The sequence below is a fragment of the Nyctereutes procyonoides genome, unplaced genomic scaffold, assembly GCF_905146905.1.
Source record: "Nyctereutes procyonoides isolate TBG_1078 unplaced genomic scaffold, NYPRO_anot_genome, whole genome shotgun sequence".
In the NCBI taxonomy this organism is placed as follows: domain Eukaryota; kingdom Metazoa; phylum Chordata; class Mammalia; order Carnivora; family Canidae; genus Nyctereutes; species Nyctereutes procyonoides.
Window position 1 is genome coordinate 50551697 of NW_026575049.1, and position 27988 is coordinate 50579684.

A 27988-nucleotide genomic window follows, 5' to 3' on the forward strand; every position below is an offset into this window, starting at 1 on the left:
TCCCTTGCAGCTGAGGCCACATCATATTGGCTATTTGGAACTCTGCTGCTCAGGTTTGAACCCTAGCTCCACCACCCCCTGGCTGTGTGTCTTTGAACAAATTCATTAACCTCTCTGTGCCTCAAAGCCCTTATCGGTAAAATGCAGGTAACATAACTACCTCGATCATTTCTTGTATTGAGTTAATATATGCAAAGTATTTAATGCCTAGCACATTAGTAAGCCCTTAATAAAGACTTATTATTAATCTTCCTATGCTCTACAGTGAACAAGGGAATCTTATGTGAAGTAGGCAATGATAGTTATTTGTTGACTGAATGATTGAAAGTAAAAATTTCAAGAACCTCTCAAGGGTAAGAGTTAACTATCAGAGATAGTGGAAAGTAGAGGTGTGGAGTCAACAGGCAGGGATGGGCAAAGCCACATTAGGGTTGCCAGATAAAATACAGAACTCCTAGTTAAATATCAAATCATTTTTTAGTATAAGCATGTCCCAATGATTCATTATTGAGCACTTGGCTGGCTCAATCAGAAGAGCATGTGACTCTTGAACTCAGGGTTGTGAGTTTGAGCCCCACGTTGGGCACAGAGGTTACTAAAAAATAATAATAAAATAAAAAAATGTTCTTTAAGGGTTATATATTAGGGGCACCTGGCTGGCTCAGTTGCTGCAGTGTGCAACTCTTGATCTCAAGGTTGTGAGTTCAAGCCCCATGTTGGGTGTAGAGATTATGTCAAAATCAAATCTTAAAAAAAAGGATTAATTATTTATCTGAAATCCAAATATAATTGGGTGTCCTGTATTTTTATTTGCTCAATTTGGTGACCCTACCCATGGCTCCACTTGTTTGCTTGGCACAGTTCTCTGGGAAGGCTTTCCCAACACATTCAATCTCATTTGATCCTTCCTGACTGGCTGGAGGAAGGATTAACAGCCTCACTTTAATAATCAAGGAGCCTGAAGCTCACTGGAGTCTGGGCCTTACCCAAGACCAGGCTAGCAGTCAGGCCTTCCCATGGCCATCCCTCTCCCAGCAGGGAGCAGTGGAAGATTCCAGGTGGGATGTAGGGTGGAGGGTTGAACTGCCATTAGGCTGCTCTGTGGTTAGAGTCAAGACACTGACTCATGCTGCTCTAAGTCACTACCCTGGGTTGGTTGTGGGGGAATAGGGGGAGACAGCCAACAGGCCTGGGTAAGCCCTGAACATTTTAGGAGAGCTCCAGGCTGAAAGAATGGACAGGAAAAGTCACTAAAGCATTCAGTGAGGAATAAAAAGGTGGTTGAGCCTAATAATAGTTGACATGTACTGAGGCCATCACTACTTCCAGGTCCTGGACCAAGACTTCGTGTATATCCATGCATTTCATCCTCACTATGACCCCGTGAGGCACTGGGTTTTATTCATTCTAAGTCACAGCTATTTTTTTCCCCTTGCATTTTAACATCCCTGAAATCAGGGTGCTTCTTAGGATAATGACCTGACATAGTTTATTTGGCAACATTTTAAATTCTTCATGGTACACAATACTGGTGCATTTATAATCGATGGTGCATTTTTAATCTCAGATGGGATGAGCCACAGTGGAAGGTTAACATCATCCCCATTTGCAAGATTAGCAAATACAGTCACACTGAACAGCTAAGGACCCTGAAGTTAAATAACTTGCCCAGATCACACAAGGGGAAGAGCCAGGGTCTGAAAGCAGAGGAAGGAGCTTGCGATGTGATACAGTCAAGTGCACGGGGGTTTGGAAGGAAGAGAAGGCCGGAGCCACAGCAGCTCTTTGCTCCCTGCTGTGCAAGAGAAGCACCTGGGAGACTTAAAGCTGCCCCCAGTGCGCAGGCGCGCCCACCTGGCGCCCACCGGGGTCAGAGCCCGCACTGAGGTCCTCCGGGTGGCCGGTCTGGGCGAGACCCCAGGAGGCCTATTTGTCCAGAAGGGTGGGTGGGGGTTCGAGAGGGAGGACATAGAGACCTGGCTTTGAGAAAAGCACTCACTCAAGAGTGAGTGGCGACCCTGTGGAGGCGGGAAGAGGGCCATGAGGGAGAACTTGCCCTCCACTTCGTTCTCAGGCTGAATTTACAGGAGCATCATGGAGTGAGGCCTCTAGAAACACCTCTCAGGGGCACCGCTAGAAGCTTCTCCAGCATCTCAGCCTGACCCCCGGCAACAGGGACAAACTTACAGGCTGCAGAGGACAAAACTGGCCAGTCCCCATTCCTGTTCTTTCCCAAGGCAAGCATGGGAAGGGCCAAGGCCACATTTCTTGGGAGCTGAGAGCAGACTGGGAGCCGAGGCCGGTGTCAGGCTCTTGCCTCCCTTGCCGATGGGGCAGCGTGGACGTGTTACTTCTCCGGCTCACAATGGCCTGCGGCCCGCCTGCCTGGGTCCGCGGAGTGCCCCCAAAGCAGCAGGTTAACTGGCAGACAGCAGGGCTCTCTCACTGCTCGGGGGCATCAGGTGAAAGGTGCAAGCCAGGGGGCAGCCAGGAAGGGCTGCCCGTCTACACCCGCGAGACTGACTCTCCTGACTGCTTTCACCTCACTGGGCCTCGGTTTGCGGGCAGCTGCAGGTGAGTGGCGGCATCGGCTCAGGACCTGCTGCAGGCCCTGGCCCCTGAGCCGGGTGGGGACCCAGCTGGAGGCCGGCACCGCCTCCCCCCATCCCGGGGTGCAGAGTGGCAGCGGGCGGGACACTGGAAAGCGGGACTGCTGTGGCGGAGCTGGGACCGTGGGCTGCTATATCGGTGGGCGCTTTGGATTTGTCTAGATTGCTGGATCCGAGGACAGCAGCCCTTGGCTCCCTTCTCCCTGCAGCTGAGCATGGGGTGGGGTGCGCCCTGGATGCTTGGTGACTCAGGACAAAGCACCTGGAAAACGCGGGCCCCTCCTTCTCCTGTTTGCTTTTGGCTTGTTGTAGGGGGGCCTTTGGGATGGCCTTTGTTTGAGGAGAGAAGGTGGGGTGGCTGAGAGAGCAGAGAGCTAAAGACAAGACTGAACCCCCCAGGCTGCAGGCTAATGATGTTTCACACGAGAAAAGTTTTGGTAAACCGTGAGCAATGGGCAGGTGACCCCAAGAACTGGTTTTGAACCCTGGCCCGGCTTTCCTGGCCAGCGGGGCTGGTTGGAACCTCCTCCTACTCTGTGCCACTTCTGTGGGATTAAGGTTTTCTCTCCTCACCAGAAATCATTCAGCAAAATGAGTTATTAAAAGCCAGTTAACTACTCCTGCCTCCGGGTAGCTCCTGCTTAACAACCTCTCCTGGGGAGCAGCTGTCAAACCCAGGCCCTGTGGAGCTGGCGGGAAGATGAGTCATTTACATGGAGCCCATCCTCCGTCCTGCCCCCCAGATCTGTCCCTGCCTCTTTGATGACTAATCCTTTTCAAGGATGAGATCACTGCCCCTCCTGCCCCCCACTGTCCCAAAAGAGCAGAGCCCTAGCCTCGGCCCAGGATTGTGGGGGAAGCTGAATCCAAGGTGAGGGGAGTCCCTGATGGGACATGGGACTAGCCAGCAGGAGCTGGAGTTGGCGCAGCAACGTGAGAAAAGCCTGAGGCCCGCCCTGGCCTCACTCCTTGCTCTTGGACCTCTGGGCTGCGGTGAGGCTGCCATTCGGGGAGGAGCTTGTGAGCTCGCGGCTTGGAAGTGTCACTACAATGTCAACTGAATCTCATGCCGCCTCAAATCCTCTATCATAACAGGAGCAGAGGTTTTATTATTATCTTTTTAAGATATTTCTTTCTTTATTCATGAGAGACACACAGAGAGGCAGAGACATAGGCAGAGAGAGAAGCAGGCTCCCTGTGGGGCACCTGATGCAGTACTCGATCCCAGGACCCTGGGATCATGCCCTGAGCCGAAGGCAACGCTCAACCACTGAGCCACCCAGGAGCCCGAGGAGCAGAGGTTTTGAAGCCCATGGTGGTTCCTGTAAAGCAGGGTCTTGCTGTCCCACGGACAGTTCGACCTCCTCTCAGTCAATTCCGCTTTCCTGCCCCTGGAGCTGTGCCTCCCGTTCTTCATGCCTGCCTGTGGAGCAGCAAGCCACATTGGAAGGGGGGTGTCTGTGAGGGGAGACACAAGGAAGGGAGCCAAGTGCCTGGGAAGCTGAACCTTCTGAGCCATTGGGGACAGGCTCTCCGTGCACGGGGCAACTCCTCAAGGCCCTGGTCTGTATGAGGAGTTGTCCCTATCTCTCCTTACAGGAGGAGGCCTGTGAACTGCTCCAGAGGAGTGATAAAGACAGAAGGCATCATGCAGACAACTGTTGGGAGCTGCAGTGGGGGAAGTGCACTTGAGGGTCCCCGCAGAACCCTGTGTCTGCCCTGGCGCCCCCTGACATGCCCTCTGCTCTCTGGACCAGCAAACAAGCTAGAGGGGCTGCCCCAGCACCTTGGCACGGGGGTCTCTGTTAGGGCCTGGCTATGTCGGAAGGGATGGGACTTGAGGTGCCTGGACTGAGGCTAAGGGGTCAGGAGCACCTCCTCCTCCACATGGGGCAGGGCTGCTCCTACCGCACATTCTGCTCTCGGCCACTTACAGGGAAGGATGGTTGCCCCGTGGGCTCACGGGAGGTGAGGGATTGAGGGACTGGGTATGGAGGCCTACTCTGTGCCCTCCATTCTGCTGGTGCTTTCCCAGATGTACCCCCAGAGCAACTCCTGGAGCAGGTGCTTCTGGCCCTTATTCAGGTGAGAAAACCAAGGTCAGAGAAGTCAAGTAATGGAACAAAAGAACACCAGCACACAGGTCCTAAACCCCACACCCATGGCTCTTTCCATTCCCCCTCTCGAGGCCCGACTCAGCCTCTAGCTCAGAGCCTCTAGCTCAGAGAATGCACTGTGATCGTGCCCTGAAACATGCAAACAACTATGCCATGATGGGGAACCGTGGCCAAAATGCCTACCCCGGGTCTGTGGCATGAGTGTGCATCTGATCCTGAGTGACAGGAGACGGAGGCTGGGGCTCAGTGGTGTTAAAGACCTTGTCGAGAGTCACAGACAGTGGCATGACTGGGATTCCAGCTCAGGTCTGCCCAACCGCAAAACCCACATTCCTCATCAGCTTGCCTTTAGCCCCCCACCCCCATTCACAGAAAATGACAGCTTATCTAGTGGTCACCAGCAAGGACTGTCCCACAAACATGGTTTCCATCTGAGTTTGAACTTATCTAACATGTTTTTGGAAATCTGCTATGTGCTGGGCAGGGACAGGGGACAGCACACTGTGACGGACTGTATCGTCCGGGCTCTGCAGCCAGAGGCTACCAGTAACATACCAGGAGATACACAAAATTGAGTTTACCGACTCACTGCCACAAGGGAGATGTACACCATGGGGAGCTGTGGGGTGTCTCGGCCAGCAGGTATCAGACAGGACTGAGTTAGGATTTGGGCTTGGGTTAGGTGATTTGGAGGGTTGCTCAAGGAAGCAAGGCTTTGCTCTGGATTAGATGCTGCCAGGGAGCAGGGATAATTCTAGGATTGAACATTTTAAAGATTTTATTTATTTATTTGAGATAGAGCACTCGAGAGAGAGCACTAGTGGGGGGAGGGCAGAGGAAGAGACTGAGCACGGAGCCAATGTGGGGCTGGATCCAAGGACCCTGAGACCATGACCTGAGCCAAAGGCAGACGCTTAACCAACTGACCCACCCAGGCACCCCTAGGATTGGACATTTTAATAATTGCTACCTATAAGGTGGGAATACTGGAGCAATGCCATAGCTGTGGTTGATAAAGCAGCAGCAGTCATTCATAGCAACCGGGTGGGGGGGTGGTGTTTAGTCATGTTGGTGGCTTGGAGGATGTTCTTATGTAGTCTGTGTTCAGACATGACTGTGGGTGAGTGGTCTTTTTATCTTACTCCTCTGTGGTCATCAGGTAGCCTTGCCTAAAGTTGGTGTCCCGTGGAATTGCTTATGTTCCGTGTCTGAACACCCCTGCCTAGATGTGAGCACAGGCCTGCTCTCAGCTCACAGGGGCTGCTCCTGTCTTTCTCAGAATGGTTCTGCACTCAGCATTCCATAACAGCATTTTATCGGATGCCATTCATTTTTTAAAAGAAATTCCTTCTAAGTCCTTCAGTTTATTAAAAAACATGTAAGTATATATACACGTATATATATGCACGTGTGTGTGCCTGCACGTGTATTTGATTCAAGTGGAACGCATCTCTCGATTGTAGAAATATGGGTGATTTTCATTTTAATTTTCTTCTGTATGCTTTTGTAAATATTTCACATTTCCTCTGGTACAAATGGGATTGTTAGTTACTACTTTTGAAATCATAACCTTTCCCCTAACAATGATTTTTTTTTCCTTTTTAAGATTTTTATTTATTTATTCATGAGACACACACACAGAGAGAGAGAGGCAGAGACACAGGCAGAGGGAGAAGCAGGCTCCATGCAGGGAGCCCGCCATGGGACTCAATCCCCGGTCTCCAGGATCACACCCTGGGCTGAAGGTGGCGCTAAACAGCTGAGCCACCTAGGCTGCCCCTAACAATTATTATTATTATTTTTTTTAAATTTATAAATAGGTAGGAACACCTGGGTGGCTCAGTGGTTGAGTGTCTGCCTTTGGCTTAGGGTGTGATCCCAGAATCCAGGATCAGTCCCACATTGGGCTCCCTGAGGGGAGCCTGCTTCTACCTCTCTGTGTCTCTGCCTCTCTCTCTCTGTGTCTCTCATGAATAAATAAATCTCTTTAAACAAATTTATAAATAGGTGTGTGTGGCTGGCTCAGTCAGTAGAATATATGCAACTCTTGATCTTGAGGTCGTGAGTTCAAGCCCCCTGTTGGGCACAGAGATTACTAAATAAATACATGAAATTAAAATGTATAAATAGACTCTGGTTTCTCTTCAGATTGAATAAATCTTTCGCCTTTTTTTTTTTAATCTTTCGCCTTTTACTAAGGATTTCCATGGAGAGAAACAACTCTGAGTCTTTGACTAATTTTTTTTGAGGCCTTACTTTGTGTGAGGCTTAAAAAAAAAAAAAAGTATAAATAGAAATGAATGAGATAAGGCCCTGTTCTCAAAAGAATGACCCTGAGACCCTGGGAGTATGAGAGACATCACAAGAAGCTAGGAAATAAGAGAAGAGGCCTAGGGGGCTTCCCAGAGGAGGTGCCGCTGGCTGAGTAGTAAACATGTCTTAGCCAAGCAGGTGGAGGTTGGGAAATGGATTCAGGGGTCATATGGATTAGACTTCTTAGGGAGCGTATACAGTAAGAGAATAAGGGCCTCTGGGGAACCCTGGCATTTAAAGGGGAGAAGAGGAGCCCGTGAAGGAGCTTTCATGCACTTAACAGATATTTGAGGATCTACTGTGTGCCAGGTGTTAGACTAGGCCGTTGGGATTCATCAGTAATTTTTTTTTTTTATGATAGTCACAGAGAGAGAGAGAGAGAGAGGCAGAGACACAGGCAGAGGGAGAAGCAGGCTCCATGCACCGGGAGCCCGACGTGGGATTCGATCCCGGGTCTCCAGGATCGCACCCTGGGCCAAAGGCAGGCGCCAAACCGCTGCGCCACCCAGGGATCCCTCATCAGTAGTTTAAATAGTTCCTTGCCCTCACAAGGCTTATATTTCAGCTTGGGAAATGGATACTAAAGTACAAACAATGTGCAAGTAAATTGTATTGGAAAATAGTTGATACCATGGAGAAAAGGAAAAACTAGAGCTGGCTAAGAGGGTGAGGGTGCCATGGGCTGGGAGAGCGCATGCTGCAGCATGAAGTGGGGTGAGCCAGGGCAGGCCTCACTAAGGAAGTAACATCTGATGAAGCACTGGAAGAAGTGATGTCTGGGGTAAGAGTGTTCCAGGCCAGTCAGCAGCCAGAGCAAAGGCCCTGTGGCAGGAGCTGGAGGTGGAGGAGGAGAGCAGGAGAAAGAAAGAAAATACTAGACAGAGGGATTAGTCAGCAAATCTCTCATTCACCCTCTCAGGGCAAAGTCTAACTCACACAGATGCCCCAGAACAGAAGAGAAGCTGTCACTCTCATTTGATTTTAGCATGAGGGATAAACAGATAAGCTAGTGCTCTTTAAAAAAGCGGAAGAAGTAGAATAACTATTCAAGTAGATTTCAAGAGACAGCAGAAATGCTGAATATAACTGATAACTACCTTTTATCTCTATCAGCAGATCACATGCTATTTTAGAAGGAATTAAGATAAGAACAACCATCGGTTGCTCAGTGTACAGAGCAAATTTTTATGTTTCATTTAATTAATTTTTTAAAAGACTTTATTTATTCATGAGAGACACAGGTAGAGGGAGAAGCAGGGTCCCCACAAGGAACCTGGTGCAGGACTCGATCCTGGACCCTGGGATCACGCCCTGAGCCAAGGGCAGGCACTCAACCACTGAGCCACCCAGGTGTCCCTAATTTGTTTATTTGAGAGTATGTGTGCATGAGCACAATTAGGGTGGGGGAGCGTGGGGGGAGGAGCATAGGGAGAAGGAGAGATAGAATCCCAGACTCCACACAGTGTGGGGCCCCAAGTGGGGCTTGATCTTACAACCCCAGGATCATGACCTGAGCCAAAGGCAGATGCTTAACCGACTGAGCCACCCAGGCGCTCCAAGCTATTACAATTTTTACATGACAGTAATAATAATAAAGCCATCTCTCTGGCTGCTGTGTTGAGCACAGCCTGAAGAGTCGGGATCTAGGAGTCCAGTTCAGAGGCTCCAACACCGAACAGGTCGGGGTGGCCCCAAGCAGAGCAGTAGCCAGGAGGAGCCTAGGAAAGGGGAGGCCAAAGGGAGGACACAAAAGCAGGAGAGGACAAAGTCACCAAAGCTAGAACAGACAAAGGGTTTGAGAAGCATGGATGAGGGAGTAAGAGGTCAGAGACTTCTAGAAGGATCTAACCAGATAGAAACCTGACAGGTCCCCTGGGATTTGGCAACTGGGAGAAACTGGCTGTAGGCATGAAATGAGGGGATAGGGCTTCATGAATTCCAGGCTGCAGGGGCAAAGCTCCGGTAGGGGAGGACATGGACACAGCGGAGGAGTCTGCCTTTGAAGCAGCTTAGGGGAGGAAGGCTAGGACACCCTGACCTGGCAAGGCTCAGGGCCAAGACAGGTGCTTCACTTACTTTACCTCAGGGAGTATTATGGTCTTTTTTTTTTTAATGTTTTTATTTTTATTTTAAGATTTTACTTATTTATTCATGACAGACAGAGAAAAGCACAGACAACACAGGCAGAGGGAGAAGCAGGCTCCATGCAGGAAGCCTGATGTGGGACTCGATCTCAGGACTCCAGGATTGCCCCTGGGCCAAAGGCAGGCGCTAAACTGCTGAGCCACCCAGGGATCCCCGGGAGTATTATGGTCTTAATGTTTGCCTTAATGGATGGTCTTAATGTTAATGCATCACCGTGAGGTGATGGCAGTAGGAGGTAAGGCCTTTGAGAGGTGATAGGTTAGCGGGAGAAGCCCTCTAACCTATGAATGGGCTCAGTGCCTGTACACGAGCTCCCTCATCTCTGCCATCATATGGGGATACAGGGAACAGGTGTCACCTATGAACCAGGAACTGGGCGCTCACCAGACACCGAATCTGCCGACACCCTGATCATGGACTTCCTAGCCTCCAGAGCCATAAGAAATAGATACTGTTTAAGCCACTCAGTCTCTGGTGTATTGGTCATGGCAGCCCGAACAGACCAGGCGGGGAGGTGGAGTAGCTTGTTCAAGGATCTGAAGAGGACGGTTAAAATCCTGGGTCCTGGAATCAGATTCAGATTGTACCTCGGTCCGCACTCACTCGGAGCTACCTGCCATGTCTGTCTTGTCTGTCAGGTGGAGATAGCAGTCCTGTGCAGGGTGGCTCTTGGACTCAGCAGAGTGAACATCAGTCTGTGTCTTCACTGTCAAGGTGACACACCTGGCAAGGGCAGTGAGGGAGGAGTTCCTAGCTGGGCAGACCTCTACCTTGGAAGAAAGACAGACAAATGCTCCTAAAATTTCAGGTGTCAGATGTTGCTTTTAGGCATTTACTCCTTGTCTTAGTCTGTTCGAGCTTCTATAACACAATCCTATATACTGGTGGCTCATAAATGACAGACATTTATTCCTCACAGAGCTGGAGACTGGGATGTCTAAGATGAAGGTGCCAGCAGATTTGATGTCTGGTGAGAGCCCTCTTCCTGCCTCACAGGTGCCATTGGTCTGCATTTATGAGGGAAGGAGTGAGAGATCTCTCTGGGATCTTTTTTATAAAGTCACTAATCTCTTGGGACACCTGGGTGGCTCAGTGGTTGAGCATCTGCTTTCAGCTCAGGGTGTGATCCCAGGGTCCTGGGATTGAGTCCTGCATTAGGTTCCCTTGGAGCTTACTTCTCCTTTTGCCTATGTCTCTGACATCTCTCTGTGTCTCTCATGAATAAATAAAATCTTAAAAAATATAGTCACTAATTCCATTATGAGGCCTCCACCCTTAGCACCTAATCACCTCTCAGAAGCCCTGCTACCCAATAGCATCATCTTAAGGATCAGATCTCAACATATGAACTTTAGGGGGACACAGGCATTTCAGACCATACTACCCCCTCACTTACATGTGCACTCACCTGGCCTCCCTCTTCTATAACATTATGATGTGCCTACTGTGTGCCAGCCATGAGGTGTGTTCACTGTGCCAAGGGGCCTAGTGTCTATCTTAGGAAGTGGGAAGACAGAGGCTCACCTCATTAGAGGCTTGGACAAGAGCCTGGAGGTTCTGAGCAGCAAGCCCCCTCCTGTGGGGTCTCTAGATGCCATCTCTCCACTAAGTCAAGTCATCAAAAAACAGCTACCGTGGACCATACCATCTTTGCTTCCCATAGAGATGCTTTCAGAAATGATTTAATGTTTTACTGCCTGACTTTAGGAAGACCAGGTCTGTTTCTTCAAAACGAAAGAAAAAAATCATTGCCCACAACCCTGATTAAAGATCCACGAGGGCCACCTTAGTGGCATAGTCGGTTGGGCATCTGACTCTTGATTTCAGCTCAGGTCATGATCTTGGGGTCCTGGGATCAAGCCCCACATTGGGCTATGCACTCGGCAGGGAGTCTGCTTAAGGATTCTCTCCGTCTCTTTCTGGCCCTCCCAGAAATACATATAAATAAATACAAATAAATAAATTTTAAAAAAGGTCCATCAGAGTTGCTTCTCCTTGGCTTTAGGATCTGAAGTGTTGGTTTGCTAGGGAGACCTGTCCACTTGCTTCCTTTCCTGAGTGCCTAGTGTGCCCACTGAGGGGTAGCTTGGAGGCAGTGCAGCGACAAGTGGCTGTAGGACTGTATCCCAGCGCCTGGGACAACTCATCAATCTTAAATCATTTTTTAGCCCCTTTCACCCCTTCCTCCCTGCTTGTCCACAAGACCTGCTGAGCACCTGGCTCTGTGCAAGCACTGTGCTGGGGTACCACCCTGCCCTATTAGAGCTCACAGCTTAGTTTCTTCTAGTTTTACTGTGAAGTTCATTCACACTATGTAAAAGAAGCTAGCTTTTAGTTATATCTAATAAGCAGCAACAGTTTCTAGAAATCTTCAAGTCACAGCAAGCCCACCAAATACACGGAATCTCTTTCTCTAGAGTGGGTGGTCTTTAAAATGCAGACCAACTCTTTCACCAAGGAAGGCTCTGACAGGTTTCACTCTGAAGGCAGGGGGATGACCTCGATGACCTCTCACTCCCCTCCTAATTCTTATGTTGAAGCCTAACTAACCCTTCCAGTTCCCCAGAACGTGACTGTCTTTGTTCATAGAGCCTTTAAAGAGGAAACTAAGGAAAAATGAGACCATGTAAGTAGATCCTAAACAGGACTGAGGTCCTTATAAGAAGAGATTAGGACCCACATACTGAGGCAGGACCACGTGAGGACACATAAAGAAGACAGCCACCGCCTACATGTCAAGGAAAGAGGCCTCAAAAGAAACCACCCCTGAGGACACCTTGATCATGGACTGTTGGCCTCCACAGCCATGAGAAGATGAGCCACCCAGTCCGTGGTGTTTTGTTGTGACAGCCCACGCTGGCTGCTGGAGCCCATGTGCAAGGCTGCAAAAGCCCTGCACCACTGCACCCTTGCTCATCCTGGGTTTTTACAGCAGTGGTGGCAGCAGGGAGCTCAAATGCACAGCTTAGTTTCTGAGCCCTGATCAGGAGGCTGTGTTTATATTTATCCTGCTAACTGCAGGGGACTGTTTATACCCAGAGCAATAACCTCCCAGGCGAGATGAGGGCAGCCAAGGAACCAGCTGCTTCCGTCAGGCCTGCTGGCTTCCTCCAGCCGGGCCCACACTGTCAGGCCCCATGGTTGTCAGGTGCCACCTCCCTCCAGACTCTCTGTGATGCCAGCTTTCCTCACCCCCACACCAGGCTTGGGCTCAGGGGCCGAAGTCTGGTTTTCCTGGAACACAGGCAGATTGCAGAGAAGCTGACTGCTTCTCTCAGGCTCTCCAGAATGTGCACAGCCCAAAGATTCCTGCCTTTGCAAACCAGTCTTCATCCTAGTCTCACTCAGATTCAGCATGATATGGGGTGTCCAGTAGGTGCTCAATAAACAGAGTGAGAAGGTGTTTGGGTTTAAAGAATTGGTCTAGACTTAAACCTTCATAAACTGTAAAGTGCTTTTTTGCTGCTCATCCTTTCTTCTTGCTCCCCTTCTGGCAGCTCTGAGAGGATGGTCTCCTGGGAGTGGGGCCCAGCCACTCTGGGATTGTTCAGGGATCTTAAAGCTTGCCTGGCCTCCAAGGAGCCAATGAGAGTTTCCAGCAGGACTGGCTGTCACTCTGATTTCTTACCAGAGAAATCACTGCCACATTGTGACCCTGGAAGTCCCCAGCCCAGGTAGGAGTGTGGTGGGGGTATCCAAGCCAGGTGAGGGTGCCCAGGCTTCTGCTACCTGCAGAGAATTCAAGGATACAGGGAGCCAGCGCAGGCCACCGTAGAAAGCAAGGAAAGATGCAGATGGGCTTACAGGTTTTCAGTGCTGGCTAGAGGGTTTCCCTTCATAATTCTGGGTGGCTTAATACCTGGGGGTCAGTCTGCACACGGACATGCACATTTAAAGGGACTATTTGAGGTGGGAACTTTTAATTTCCTTGAGCAGGTGTGTCAGAGTGACTGTGAAAAAGGGACCTGCCAGAGCACTGGATCACAGAACCTGTCACAACCACGGCCACCACCGCAAGCACAGATGACAACCACGTTGTTTAGCTCTCATCACTACTCTGTGTCACTTTCCTCTTGGTTTCCACTTGGTTTCTCTGGGGGTTTACAGCTGTAAAGGTCATTTTCACATACAGTTTATTTACCTTTCCTCCCAACCATCTGAGGTGGGTGGGAGTACCCTGTTTTTAGATACACAGTCTGAGGTTCAGACAGGCATGGTCTGTGGCAAGAAAGTGGTAGAGGTGGGTGTCAGAATTGAGGTCTGTTATCCCACAGTGGCTGACCCAACCCTCTTTTTAGGTCTTTGACAACGCTGTCCTAGGCTTTCAGAGCAGAAACTCATCAGAAGCTAGGTGTTCCTGTCCCAGAAGACAATGGGGTATATTCCCTCAGGCGTGTGTTCTGGCTCTTTGGGAGGAAGGGCAGAGCGGGGATCACCATGGTTACGTGGCCCTGGACACTGCCCCTGGATGAGCCCTCTGGGAGCCAGGCCAGCGACTAGGGCTTGGGGATGGGTCATTCCCTCCTCCTCTCTGCTACTATGATTCTGAAGGTCTATAAAAGAAGTGTGCCATCTTTATAGTCTATTTCTCATCTCTCTGCCACACAATGAGGCATCATCTACCCAGATTCAATTCTTCTAGCTCTTTCTATTACTGATGAGAGGAGATCAGGGGCTCTTTCCACCAAGGAGCCAAGAGGATGCCCATCACTGCTTCTAGGAGCAGGGGTCCTCAGATGTGGCACTGAGTCCCCAGGGCCTGCCTTCCCTCAGTTCTTGGTGGGCACAAAAGGCCAAGCAACATTCTAGAAACACAGCCACCAATTTCACCTCTCTTTTGGACTGACTACTGTCTCAGAGGAGAGCGAAGACAGACGTCTACCCAGAGGACAGACACACAGACATGCTAGGTACTCCTATTTCCCTGTCTTGTCCCCCCAGCTCCCTCTCAATACACACACAGGGTATCACAGGGATAAAGCCAGACCAAAGGGATTCTTATCACATTAGCTCTTTGTATCATTTCAGCCTGTTCTTCAGCGAGGCCTCGTAGCCCAGGGAAGCCCTGGCCTCTGCGTGCAGGACTTATGCCTTACCAGCTCTGAATGACAGGGATTGTGGATTGCGGCCTGGGGTCAGCATCTGGGAAAGCCTTTCTCTTTCATACGGCACTTTACCAGGTCCTTGAGATGGCCAGCATCATTGTTCCCAGGGTTTTCACTAAAACGTATCAGTCCCGTGTACTTTTCTGTCTGAATAACTCATAGATTGCAAAAGCTATAATTTCATGGGATTTGTTTCAAATGCCCTTTGTTGGCAGACGTGGGCTCAGCATGAACATTCTAATTTTCCAGCCTCCTAAATGGCCCCCCTGTAGCTAACACGCACCACGCACCAACATAACACACCCTCTTTCCACCCCCAGACAACCCGATTACTCACTCACATGGTCTTCACCAGGGTCCTCCTGGGAGGAGGGGGAGAGTCCCTGGCCTAGGTCTTGTGGGGGAGGCATTCATGCTTCTGACAAGCTACAGCACATCCTCTCCAAAGAATACTATGCATCCAACAACAGGCATGCTTTTAAAAAGTTTATTTCTATATTATGTATCAATAAGGTAAGACCTCAAATTTTTGTCCAGAAAAAGACTCAAAGGCAAATCTCTCTTGAAGTTCTATTATAGCAGTAGAAATATTGGAAATTTCTTTTCTTTCACTTCTTTGTGCTTCTCCCTTTATCAAATGTTCAACAATGAGCATATATGATTTTAATGGGTTAAAAACTATGTCATTATTTTTTAAAGGCAAGGTCTAACCGGCTGGCAGGGAGGGAAGTCATACCTGTGTGGTCAGAGAGTCACCGACAGGAGTGAAACGAAGAAGGAGGGTCAGTGGAGTCTGAACTACAAGGGTGGGCTCTGCTGAGGAAGAGGCCTTTGAATGCTGTGTGGGTTTTGGAGATGTGAAGGGGGAGAATAGGAGAGGGCTTTCAGGGCAGTGGTAATTTCATAATAAAGAATGGAGGGAGGGCAGCCCGGGTGGCTCAGTGGTTTAGCGCCACCTTCAGCCCAGGGTGTGATCCTGGAGACCCGGGATTGAGTCCCAGGTCAGGCTCCCTGCATGGAGCCTGCTTCTCCCTCTGCCTGTGTTTCTGACTCTCTCTATCTCTCATGAATAAATAGTCTTAAAAAAAAAAAAAAGAATGGAGAGGTGCCAGGTCATTTGACTAGAGCTGAGGGCAGAGCAAAGAGAAGCAAGGAGAAGCTTGGAGAGGCTGTAGCCAGTTTCTAGAAGTCTGGAAGATACCAGGCAGGCTGCCACCAGAGGATGGACCCTTTGGGAGGCCTGAATTCAGCTCCATGTCTATCCCCAGTTCAGTCACTTACTAAATCCCTTTTATGTCTCTCAATCCTCCACCATTCTGGCAGCACCAGCTTTGCAGGCAGGGTGGGGTGGGTGGTGGGCTATCTGCAGAGGAAGGGACCCAGGATCAGAGTCTCCCTTTTGTCACTTTCTAGCTCTTTTTGTCACTTTCTAGCTCTAGAAGCCCTTTAACTTCTCTTTGCTTCAGTTTTCTCATCTGTAAAGTGAGGATAGGGATTGCACCTGTTTCCATAGGACCGTGATGAGGATTAAATGAAATAAATCCTCATAAACCTAGCATAGGGCTTGGAAACGTTGACCATTTGTGCTGTTAGAGAACAAAGAACAGAATTTCTAAAGATAGAAGATGAGGAAGAATGGAGAAGAGAAAGGTGGCAGAATAAAATTCCCAGACTAAATTTTGTTCCTTTGTTTTCTTTGAGTAAATAATTGGCTCAGGAGGCCAGCTGGCATTATCTACGTGTTCTCTTGGGGAGGAACCCACCCACATTAAACTCCCAGAGAGAGACAGCTATGGACAGGGAAAAACTGTAAATGAAACCTGCTCATGGGTGCCCTAGGACCAGAGGAACAGCCCCTCCCCTGTCAGAAACTTCTAAGGGCTTCCAGAGCCTAGAGCTGTGGGTCCCAGTTATCTGGCTTGGATTCCCACAACTCTGCATTTATTGCAAAGGCATCTGGATCTGTTCACTGAGCATTGTTCTCAGCCATAATAACTTTCCCCTACATGCTTGTGCTATTATTTTCCAAGTACATGTGAAGTAAAACCACGAATACATTTAAAAGTGGTATTGAAGGGGATCCCTGGGTGGCTCAGTGGTTTAGTGCCTGCCTTTGGCCCAGGGCGCGATCCTGGAGTCCCGGGATCGAGTCCCATGTCGGGCTCCCGGCATGGAGCCTGCTTCTCCCTCCTCCTGTGTCTCTGTTTCTGTCTCTCTCTATGTCTATCATAAATAAATAAAAAATAAAATCTTAAAAAAAAGTGATATTGAATTAATTCAGAGGATTTTGTCAATATGTATTTTCCCTATTAATTAATGGATACTGCAAGTATATGTAACTTCTATCATATGGGTTCTGTGAAAATATTCTAAATAAATGTAAATATTTATTATTAAAAATATTTAAAATGATCCTCACCTTTAAAAAGGTCTGGAGACTTCTATTTTTAAGATGATCATCTAATCACCTGGATTAATCCCCTCTCCCTCTAAGACCTTGTTAAAAATGACAGTGAGGGGATAGATAGAAGGGCGTAAAGCAGGAACAACACTGAAAATGGGGAGGGAAATCCTTCTAGTGGATGAGGAATCTCAACATACTCCTGGAAGTTGACAGCAGTTGAGGTGGGTGTGGCTGAACAGGGGAAGGAGAGGAAGGATTCCCAAAGAACCCTGAACAGGCTTGGGTGAGGGCAATACCATAAAGATAATGGCTGGCTGCTCACCCACTGACCTAAAGAGAAATGTGAGCCTACAAGCCCCACTCATGCAGTCAGATTTTCTATTTTTAATTCTTAAATATGAATGGACAGCCACAGTTCAGACATTCACAGAAAGCCTGTGACCTCCTTCTGTCGGTTCTCCTAGCTAAGCCACTCCTTCAGCCTTTGGACCACTAAGGCTCAGTCTTCAGATCACTTCTGAGTCCCATGATCATTCCCTTGGCTGCACACTGGAGTTCCCTAAGGATTTAACAAGATACTCATTCCTATGCCGTACCCCTAGAGAATATCATACAGTTGGATGGTGGGGGTAGGGTGATAGTTGGACATTAGGACGTTAAAAAGCTTCCTAGGTACTTTTAACATGCAGCCAGGGTTGAGAACTGCCCAAGCTGATCTTTGGCAGGGGGTCAGATGACACTTGTAAGAGTGGTCCTCACTCCTGCCTGCACATTAGAACCATCTGGAGAACTTTAAAAAATATCAATTCCTAGATCTAATCCCCAGAGATTCTGATTCAGTTGGCTTAAGGCCGAGTCTGAACATTGACGTTTTTCCTAAGTTTCCTAAGTGTTTTTAATACCACTGCAGCCAGGGTTAAGAACTATTGATCTAGGGGAGCCCTGGTGGTGCAGTGGTTTGGCACCCCCTGCAGCCTGGGGTGTGATCCTGGAGACCCGGGATCAAGTTCCACATTGGCCTCCCTACATGGATCCTGCTTCTCCCTTTCCCCGTGTCTCTGCCTCTCTGTGTGTGTGTCTATGAATACATAAATAAAATCTTAAAAAAAAAGAACCATTGATCTAAAAGAAATTGATATCTCATTCCCGAATTCTCTCAAGTTCTAGACATGCATATCCAACTGCCTAATTGACATCCAACCTGAAGTCTAGCAGGCATCTCAAAATTAATATCTTCAAAATTGAGCTCTTGACTCTCATCTTCATCCCAGCAACTCCTCTTCTTGATTTGACTACAGCCTTCCTTATCTCAGTAAATGGCAAATCCAAGCTTCCAGTTGCCAAGGTCAAAAGTCTTAGAGTCCTTTTTGATTATTTTCTTTCTTTCACACCTTGTATCTGATCCATTAGCAAATCCTTCCATTCTACCCTTGCAACATATCCAGAAGGAGTAGCTGGGTCCAGACATACTCCCACCATAAACAACTAGGACACTAGACAAAATCTATGAAATGATTTTTTTTCAAACACTGCAATACAGGACATACAGGATTATGATCCCTGAGAGAAGGGAAACTAACAAGGCAAGACCTTTTATTGCCCTGGCTTTCTGCTTGGAGGCAATTGTCAGCAGCAGAGGAAATGGATCCAGACAGAGCCCAATGCTCTCCACTGAATTGAGAAAACAGAGATTTGAATTCAAGGAAGACAGGGCAGCTATCGCAAAGGCAGTGCCCACAGGGTAGTATATATGGGAAAGGAAGAAACTACCAAGATAAATTATAGAGGTTTCCTTGAGTCATTGGCTGAATAACAATCTGTACGGGTGTAGGGTGAAACTTCTTAAGACCAAGAAAAAAAAAACAACTTCCAGGAAAGAATAGCTGCCAGAGTTGTGTAAGCCAGACAATTTCTAGAGCTCTTACAGAACCAGGAATCACCTGAGTTCCCACCAACCAGGGTGCAAAGGTTTTAATTAATATACAAGACATTCAGTAGAGACCCAGGAAGAGTTACACCTTAATAGTGTGGCTTAACTAGCCACAGAGAAAAGTTTCCTTTAGATGTGTCTTTAAAAAGTTTAAAAACAAGCCTGGAAAAGATCAGATATATCTGTAAGTAACTCAGCTGTCTGCCAGAACAAAGTCTAACCCTTTAAAAAAAAATTGAGAGAGCAAGTGAGAGCACACATGAACAGGGGAAGAGGCAGAGGGAAAGAGAATCTCCAGGAGACTCCCTACTGAGTGAAGAGCCTGGTACAGGGCTCAATATCATGACCCTGAGATCATGACCTGACTGGAAATCAAGAGTCGGAGGCTTAACCAACTGAGCCACCTATCCAACCCTTTTTAAAGGAGTACAGCATAATCAGCCATCAAAAATGTAAAATTCACAATGTCTCTAATAAAAATATTATCAGACATGCAAAGAAGCAGAAATTCACAAACAAGAAATATCAGCCAGTAGAAAGCTATCCAGAAATGCTAGAGATTGGGGATCCAACAAGACATTTAAATAGCTATTATAAATATGTTAAATATACTCAAGGATTTAAGAAAAGATGAACATAATAAGGGAAATAGGAAAAACTTTTTAAAAGAGCTAAGAACTTCTAGAGATAAAAAAAATAAAATATCTGAGATGGAAATTTCACACTGGATAGGACTGACAGTAGATTAGCCACTTCAGGGGGAAAAAAAAAAGATTGAACCTGAAGACATAGCAATAGAAACTATCCAAAATGAGGCACAGTGAGAAAAAAAAGTCTGAAAAAAAAAGCAAAGGTAAGAGCTTCAGTTTTCTGTGAGATAGTATCAGATGCTCTAACATATGTGTAATTGGAGTCCACAAAGAGATGGTTGGGGTAACAAAAAGAATATTTGAAAAAATAATGGTCAAAAATTTTCCAAAGCTGGCAAAATTTATAAACACACAAATCCAAGAAGTTCAATAAGATCCAAGTAGGATAAACACAAAAAAGACCATGCCAAATCACATCAGAATCAAATTGCTGAGAATCAGGGATGAAGGGAAAATCTTAAAAGCAGCCAAAGGAAAAAAGGCACATTACTTACATATAAACAAAGACAAAAATCACAGACTTCTTGTCAGAGACCTTGTAAGCCAGGAAATAATCTTTAAAAGGCTGAATGAGGGATGCCTGGGTGGCTCAGTGGTGAGCATTTGCCTTCAGCTCGGGGTGTGCTCCCAGAGTCCCGGGATCGAGTCCCACATAGGGCTCCCTGCATGGATCCTGCTTCTCCCACTGCATATGTCTCTGCCTCTCTCTCTCTCTCTCTCTCTCTCTCATGAATAAATTAAAAATCTTAAAAAAAAACTTAAAAAAAAGGCTGAAGGAAACAAAACAACCCTTCAACCTAGATTTCTATACCCAGTTAATATATCTTCCCTGAAAGCTCTTCTGAAAGATCTAATCACTTCTCCCTGGCTTTGCCATTAAAACCTAGTCCAAGTCACCATCATCTCTCACCTGGAATATTACAAAAGCCTCCTAACTGGTTCCCATGCTTCTATACTTGCTCCTCTAAAGTTTTTTCTTGAACAGTAGTCAGAGTAATCTTAAAATATAAATCAGATTATCTCCCTGCTCTCTCCAGCGATTCTCTGTTTCACTCAGTAAAATCCAAAGGCCTTGCCATGGCCCAACAGACCCTGCATGATCTAGTTCTTAGTTATTGTTCTGACTTCACATTCTAACACTCTCCCACTTAATCCTCCTCCAAATACTAGTCCAGGCACATTAGCCTCACTGCTTCTCCTCCAATAAACCATGCAAGCTTGTGCTTAAGAACCATGGTTGGAATAATCTTCCACCAGGCAGCCAAATGGCTCACTCTCTTACTCCACTCGATGTCTTTGCTCATCAGAGACCCTTTTAGATCACCTAGTCAAAAACAGCACCCCTGTTTCCATCATTCTTTTTCTCGTACCTTGCTTTTTTCTTTTTGTAGCCTTTATCACCATCTGACACTTATCTATTGACTGTTTTCTTCAACTAGAATGTTACAGTGGGGACTTTGTCTACTTGTTCAGTTCTGTATGTGGAGGGTGAAATCAATCACTCCAATGCCTACACACACATACTGCTTCCCTACCTCACATTTTTCTGGAACTCTCCAGTTATAGGCTCCTTGATGCATGAAACACTTTGGGACCCTCAAAGGGGCTGGAAGGAGCCCTGAATGACATGTTTTCGCACAGTGGCGCCACTCTGCAGTTTGAAACCCTGGAACATTATAAGAGGTAAAGGCCAGGGCCTTACAGATGTTAGCTTCTTCAATCATATTACATGGAAAAGTTGGGCCTCTATCTGCAGGGTCTGAGTCATCTCCTTCCTCCATTCTCAGCTCTGGGGAGTGGGGCAGGGTCAGGAACTAGGGTAAAATTAGAGTACTCAGCTCCAGCCCTGCAGCTGGGGTGCCCTTCAGCCATAAACAGCTATAAAAGAAGAATTTTTTAATGGAAAAACCACTTAAAGTGAAATAAAACAGATTTATTTGGAGGTGAAGATGGTTATAGGAGCAAAGATGCCATGAATTAAGGTCGCTGCTACATACTCACCTCTGTTGCAGTCTTACCACCTTTCCCTAGTGCCTTTCTTACTTGCAAGACACAGGAGACTGCCCTCTGTAATTTGTGAGCAGGGAGGGGAGGGCTATCCTGCTGAGCCTAGATTTGGAGGACGGGCTTTCTCCTCTGGCCTCAGCCTGACTTCACTCCCCACTTTCTCTGCAGCTGGAGCATCCTCACCTACTTCCCCCCCATTATTACACACACACACACACACACACACACACACACACCCTTCTGGATGTAATGTAGAGATCCCCAGGCTCACATTCAGTCCCTTTTCCTGGATCTTGATGTGTGGCCTTGATGTCAAGAAATGGGGGCAGAACAGAGAACAAGAAAACCCAAGAGTAGTGGAGATGGTGTTGAGTCACTTTGAGTGCCAGTCACTAGATCCTGCCATTTGGTTCCTGAAAACCCCTCTCTCAGCTTATCTTTTCCCTTCCAAAGGCCACAGGATCCCTGTCCCCTGTCCCTAGCCCCTTTCACCCAGTTTACTCTGCACACAGATATTCAGGATCCTGGATTTGGATTGCCATATAAACAAATGAACAAACATTTATGGACCCTTGGCCTATTATGGGGGGATCTTCCCTGCAACCCTGTGAGGGAGACATTATTGTGGGGAAGATTTGTATATAGCTGCTAAGTCTAATGTGCCAAATTCTGCTAGCTCTTTGTTCAATGTGTGTACACCAGTAGCTATAAAATAAAATTATAACCATCATAGATCATGAGCCACTTAGAGCTCATGAAGAAACAATACACATTGGCAATCCTTTTGAATGAGTTTGGAATCACATTGCAGTTCAGAGCTAAATATACAAACTAAGTACCTACTCCTCAAGGATTTACCACCCATATAGACATGTAAGCTCCCCATAAAGTGCAGGGGACAGCTGGTAGTGGGCTGATTTAAATGTTTGAGGTGAACAGCCAAAACGAGGTACTTCACAATTATCTGGTTGTTTCCAGGCAGTCTAGAGAATGACAATTTAGACTAACTAGATTGCCTGATTTAATGACATACTATATAGTGACTAATCAGCCAAAATGCTCCTCTAAAACACTCATCATCACATTGTAACTCCTGCTCAAGAACATATAATGGCTCCTTATTGCTCCCCATGCCAAGTCTAAACATTTCTGCCTGGCTTTTCAGGGTTCACTGATATGACCTAAACCTATAAAACCAGTTTTACCTGTCATTGCTCCTTAACATGCTTAAGCTAGGCTGGTCATGATGTCACTCACTGTTCCTCCAGACCTCCCTGTCCTACAGTCTGAGAGGTGGCACCAGACACAGTGAAGTGAGCAAAGGATCTGGGGTCAGAGAGCTCAGCTCAGGATCCAGTTTTGCCACTCATGGTGTGCCCTCAGCCACATTCTTTTTAATAAAAGCAATAGCTCACTCAGAGTGCCTATGAAATGCTGGGGCCAGACTAAGCACTACACTCATTATGTCCTATAGTTCTCCTGACAACTGGTGAGATAAGCACTACTATTACTTCCATTTTATAGATGTTAAAACTGAAGCTGTGGAAGTTCGTTCATTTGTTCAACAAGTGCCAGGTGCTGTGCTCAGCAATAGGAATATAACCGTGGATGAGAGAGAGAACCCTGCTCTCAAGGAGCAAGGAGTGACGAGAGGTCAGGCAACAGACAAACAAGTAAACAAACACATAAGCCAGATGATTTATGAAGGCATTTCATGCTCTAATAAGACATGGAAGTAAAAACAAAAAAACAAAAACAAAAACATGGAAGTGTGATGAATGGTGGCCAGGAGTGAGAAGGGTCATCAGTGTGGTCAGGGAAGATTCTTTAAAAGGTGATGTTTGGGATCCCTGGGTGGCGCAGCGGTTTGGCGCCTGCCTTTGGCCCAGGGCACGATCCTGGAGACCCAGGATCGAATCCCACATTGGGCTCCCGGTGCATGGAGCCTGCTTCTCCCTCGGCCTGTGTCTCTGCCTCTCTCTCTCTCTCTCTCTCTCTCTCTCTCTCTCTCTCTCTGTGAGTATCATAAATAAATAAAAATTCTAAAAAAAAAAAAAAAAAAAAAAAAAAAAAAAATAAAAGGTGATGTTTTAGCTTTTGACATTGAGACTTTTTTTTAAAAATTTATTTACGATAGTCACAGAGAGAGAGAGAGGCAGAGACACAGGCAGAGGGAGAAGCAGGCTCCATGCACCAGGAGCCCGACGTGGGATTCAATCCCGGGTCTCCAGGATCACGCCCTGAGCCAAAGGCAGGTGCCAAACCGCTGCGCCACCCAGGGATCCTTGACATTGAGACTTGAATGTGGTTAAGAAGTCAGCCATGCTAAGACTCAAGGAGCAGGGTTCTAAGGAGCAGAAACAGCAAATGCAAGTACCCTGAGGCCTAATAAGTCCAGTTCGGTATAGTGACAGAAGCAAAGGAGAGAGAGCGGTACTGGTGAGGCTGACAGGAGACAAGGCCAGATTCCACAGGGCCTTGCAGGGCATGGTTAAGGAATCCGATTTCCTGCAGTGGGACATCACAGAAGGGTTTCAAGTGGAAAACTGGACAAGAACCTGGTCTGATGATACCTTTAAAGATCTCTGTGGCTGCTGTGTAGAGAAGAGGTTGTCAAGATGCAGACAAGAAACTGAGGGGTGGTTAGAAGACTGATTTAGTTGCCCCAGCCACAGGTGATGGTGTTGGTGATTAGGGTAGAAGGTAGTGATTGGTATGGGGATGAGAGGATGGGATCTGCATGTATTTTGCAGACTGAACTGACAGGAGTTGATGATGGATTAGATATGGAAGGTTAGGGAGAAAGAGGAATCAGGACAGCTCCTTATGTTGGTGACATTTATTCAGACAAGGAAGACTGAGCTGGGGCAGGAATCAAGTGGTTTTTTAACTATTTGATACCAAATTAGCCAGCTACGTTGAGAGTCAAGGAGGAAGTTGGGCCTATGGTCTTGAAGCTTAGTGTAGAAGATTGGAGTTATTGTGGAGATCATCAGCAGATAGACATGGGCTGCAAAGGAATGGGAATATGCAGACCCAAAATATGCAATTTTGGCATGGAATTATTTTGGGCTGAAGGCAATGGAGAGACAGCAGATATAGGAAAGCTCTCTACCTTTCCCCTATCTCTCTAAATGTAGGGTATAAAATTTCCTTTGTGAAGATGTCTTCTCTTCCCTCAACTGTACCAGAAAGAAAAGAGCTCTTCATCATGAGAGACACTCTTATCACCCTGATACTGCATGAGATTGAGTGTGCATAAGAAACCTTACTAAGGGCAGCCCCAGTGGCTCAGCAGTTTAGAGCCGCTTTCAGCCCAGGGCTTGATCCTGGAGACCTGGGATGGAGTCCCATATCAGGCTCTCTGCATGGAGCCTGCTTCTCCCTCTGCCTGTGTCTCTGCCTCCCTCTCTCTCTCTGTGTCTCTTCATGAATAAATAAATAAATAATCTTAAAAAAAAAAAGAAACCTTACTAAAATAACCCTTATGTTCCATTAGTTTCCCCTACCTACAACTCATCACTCCTAGATAATTTATCACTCCTAGTAGGCTAAACTCTTTTTTCTTTGTCTTATAACTTCACAATTTATCGTTCTTCATTAAGATGGCATATAAGCCCCTGGCTAACTTTTTGGGTATTCAATTCTTTCCTTAAAGGGCCTTCATGTATAAACATAATAATCCCTTTGTCCTGCGAATCCGGCTTTTGTCATTTAATTTGCGGGGCCCCAGAAACTGAATCTAAGGGGGTAGAGGAAAAAGACTTTTCCTCCCCCACAGGTGAAATCAGATTGCCTGAAGAGAGAGCAAAGAGAACAGTCTGGGGACTGAGTTTGGGGCTGTCCAACACTGCAAGGCAACATGGAGGTGGGGATCCAGCAAAGGAAACTAAAGAGGGCAGCCAGTGAGGCTAAAGACAGCATGATGTCTCAGAAGCCAAGAGAGAAGAGGACTTCAAGAAGGAGTGTCAGCCATGTTTCATATTGGTGAGATGCTGAGTAAGATGAGAACAGGGAAGTCACTACTGGATTTGCAGGAGGAGGCTGCTGGGGATCTTGCAAGCATAGATTCTTGAAAGGTGGGGTGACATCTTGATTGATGTAGATCCAGAGGAGAAGGGAGGAGAGCAAGGGAAATGTTGACTACCATTTTGAGAAGTTTTCCTGTAAAGGGGAGCAGAGAAAGGAGGAGGTAGCTGAAGGACAATGCAGGGGCCTAGAGAGGGGTCTATTAAGAAGGGAGAAAATATATCATGTTGGCATACTAATTAAGGACACTGGTAATGCAAGGGAGTGGGTAATGGCGGGAACAGAATCTTTGAGCAAGTTAGAGGGGATGGGACCTAGTGATCCAGACATTTGGAAGGCAGCTATGCTCACCACTATACCACCAACGCGAACCAGGCATTTGAAAGTGGATCATTCATCTGCCATCCTAACAGGGAGAGAAGCTCCATATGAGTGGATTTGGGGATGTGAGCCTAAGAGAGAACCTGTCAGGTTACTTTTATTTTCTTAATGAAGTGTGAGCAGAGTGAGGGGTGTGGGAGGCAGGAGGCGGGAGGCGGGAGGTGGGAGGAGAGGGGATAGCAGTGAATTGACATGATTGGAAGGAGGGCCTTCCAGTTGGATGTCCAGCTGGTACCCAGGATCACTAATGTAAAATTGGATCGGCCAGCATTGTGCCATTGTTTTCTCCAGCCACATTCAGCTGCTTGGGTGCAGGACAGGAATAGGTGGAAAGCTGGTGCTTTGATGGGGACAGGGGCACAGCACACAGGGAGAAGAGCAAGAAAGTTAAGGGTCTCTGCAGAGGGAGTAAATCCAGGCTGGATTAGGAAAGAAGCAGGGACCCAAACAAGATGATGGAAACATGAGTAGGACACTGTGGGTCCCAAGGTCCCAGGATGGCTGTTCTGGGGCAATAGAGGATGAGAGCTGGAAGGACAGGAGGTGGTGGTCAGAAGAAGAGATGTTTGGAGCCAAACACTTTGAAGGTAGTGCAGGGTCACAGCAAGGAGAGAGGTAGAGCCGAGGTGGGACAGAAAAGAGCATGGTTGCAGATGAGACGGTCCAGGGACATAAGCCTCAGGTCCTTGACGGGTTATGCTCCGGAGACAGGAGCGGGGTGCAGAGAACGGCAGTGAGCAGGGCTTCCTCGGTGATGGGTGATCAAGCAAGAGACATGTCCCAGCAACCCAGCTAGAGAATAATAGAGCTGAAATTCAAACCCTGGACCAGGGCTCTGGGTGCCCTTCCTGTCCCCTGTGTCACACGGCAAGTTGTCTGCTGGTGATGCAGCTTTTCTCATTCTGCCAGTGGAGCCACGAACAACACCCACCCCCTGCTGAATGGTGCGGGCCGGGGAGCTTTGTAAGGCACTTTTTGCACAGCAGGCATACAGTCCAGTGTGCTGCCCTGTGGGGAACAGGGCACCCTACCCACTTCAACTCTTGGCACACCTACTTCTGTGATGCCCACCAGGCCGTGCAGAGTGCTCACTAATTTGACCATACTCGCCTGCCATTAGGGACCGTGCTGCCTCAGGGGCTTGAGGCTGGTGTGTAGGTGGTGATGGCAAGAGAGGGGACTCTGTGGCTGCTGGGCTTCGCACTTACTGGTTGCATGGTACTACGCTCACTCTAAATGCACTGAGGTGCCTGGTTCTACTTAAAGAAGCGCTGGGGTGAATCCCTCTGCAAACTGACACTTTCTTGTACAAGGTGAATCATCATCTGATCTTCACATTTTATTTTTTCATAAACTGGTGCCCAGGTAGACTTGAGAACCTTGGAAACAGCCATTCATCCCATAGATATTCCTGGAGCCCCTCCCATGTGCCAAGCCCTGTGCCAGCCAATGGGAGGCAGAGATCAGAGATCACAGATCGGAAGACACAGGCCCCAGGCTGCTGGCAGGGTAGAGCCCTGTGGTTCTGCGTCCAGAGGCAGGGTCCTCTTCTCTGCCGACTGCTGAGCGCTTTCAGAGCTCCCCTACCACTGGTTCACCTGCCTCTCACCTTCCCTTCCCCACTCTCCATTTAAAAATAGAAGCCAGCCATCAAAACCTGCATGGTCTCCAAAATGCACCCTGCCCTCCTAAGAAATGCCAACCAGCTCAACGTGGGCAGAGTTTTATGTGTTCCTTTCCCTCTGGGCCTGGGCTGTCTCTGCAGCATTTCTGGCAGGCCCCGGTGTGAGGAGCTCAGAATTCAGAACACTTGGCAGCAGGGAAGGAGATCGCGGCCATTTGGAAAGGATTAGGAAGAAGTTAAACGGAGTGCGGTTCGGGGTTTGTGTTTATCTCAACTGCAACTTTCCAAAAAGCTGGGACACCCAATTCCAATAAAAGCCTCCCCAAGTATTTTTGGAGGCATTGTGATGGTGCTGGATTGTGTGGGTGGGGGTGGTTTTTCCCAGTTTGTGCAATGCGTTTAGTGACTGGGAAAACCTCTGTCCAATTTGGTGCACCAACCTGTTTCCCAAGGGATATGCCCTGGGCAGGTGGCGAGGCAGCAGTGCTGGGCTAAAGGGTGGAATTCGGCAGGGCCTCCTGAGGGCTGGGGACCAGAGGCTGTGGCCAAGGCCAGGCCAGACGGGGAATCAGAGTCGGTGGGAGAGCTGGGATCAGAAGTCTGGCTCCGTTATTCAGGACTGAACTTCTGCTACCACTCCTGGGGGGACGGGCTGCGGTTCAGAATTGGCTGGT

At 47.7% G+C, this 27988-nt stretch overlaps 1 protein-coding gene and 1 pseudogene across 1 annotated transcript in view; one reads left to right on the plus strand and one right to left on the minus strand.

The window, feature by feature from the left end:
• KCNK12 (potassium two pore domain channel subfamily K member 12) overlaps positions 1-27988 on the minus strand; it is a 49061-nt gene that overhangs the window by 10375 nt on the left and 10698 nt on the right. The gene's annotated exons all lie outside the window — the stretch shown is intronic.
• Positions 6855-6995, plus strand: LOC129512255 (U5 spliceosomal RNA; annotated as a pseudogene).